The following is a 774-nucleotide window of genomic DNA, read 5'->3' as shown; positions in this document are numbered from 1 at the left end:
AAAAAAAAAAAAAAAAAAAGAAAAAAATAAGCATAGACCTGTCATTATGAAATATCAACGATCGTGTACAGTAAATAATATAATTGCCATAATCATAACAATACACCATACGATTAAATGTTTGTAATTCTAAAATAACTGAGATGATGTTCCATTGTAATATTTAAGTCCTGAATGGATTCCTATGCAATAGATCGATTAATTAAAATATTAAAGTAAAATGTATGCAACGAGGGATGGGGGCGTGGGCGTGTCTCAATAGTTCTTTATAATAAACGATTATTACACATCATCGTAGAAGAAAATTTCTATTAACAACGTATTTCATATTAATTGTTGACGATCATTTAATTATGTATCTGTTTAATATTTTCTTTTTTTTTTGTTATGTGCAATCAATCGAACATTTTTTTAAAGTAACTGTTTGCTTATAATTCTATAAGTTAAAAACGTATCGTGCTTGGTAATAATAAAATTAAAAACAAAAGAAAACATAGAGTTGCTATTTAAAAAAAAAGCTTATTAAAAAGAAAAACGCAAACTTTCATTTGATGAGAACGTACATAAATTTTGATAAGTTTTATTAATTTGGATCTCATATCTATCTCGAATGTATAACAATGAAAGTGTAATAATATTCATACATTTGATTTGATTAATTTTATTTAACAATCGTTTTTCTGACAATGAGTCAAAGATTAAACATAGATAAAACATAATTTTCTAATAAATATATATGATGCGTATAGGGCTAAAATAATATTCAAATTATTC

Source organism: Polistes canadensis, unplaced genomic scaffold, assembly GCF_001313835.1.
Source record: "Polistes canadensis isolate GaletaPanama2010 unplaced genomic scaffold, ASM131383v1 scaffold_214, whole genome shotgun sequence".
NCBI classification, from domain to species: Eukaryota; Metazoa; Arthropoda; class Insecta; order Hymenoptera; family Vespidae; genus Polistes; species Polistes canadensis.
The sequence above is the reverse complement of the archived record's forward strand: the minus strand, read 5'-3'. Positions refer to the sequence as shown.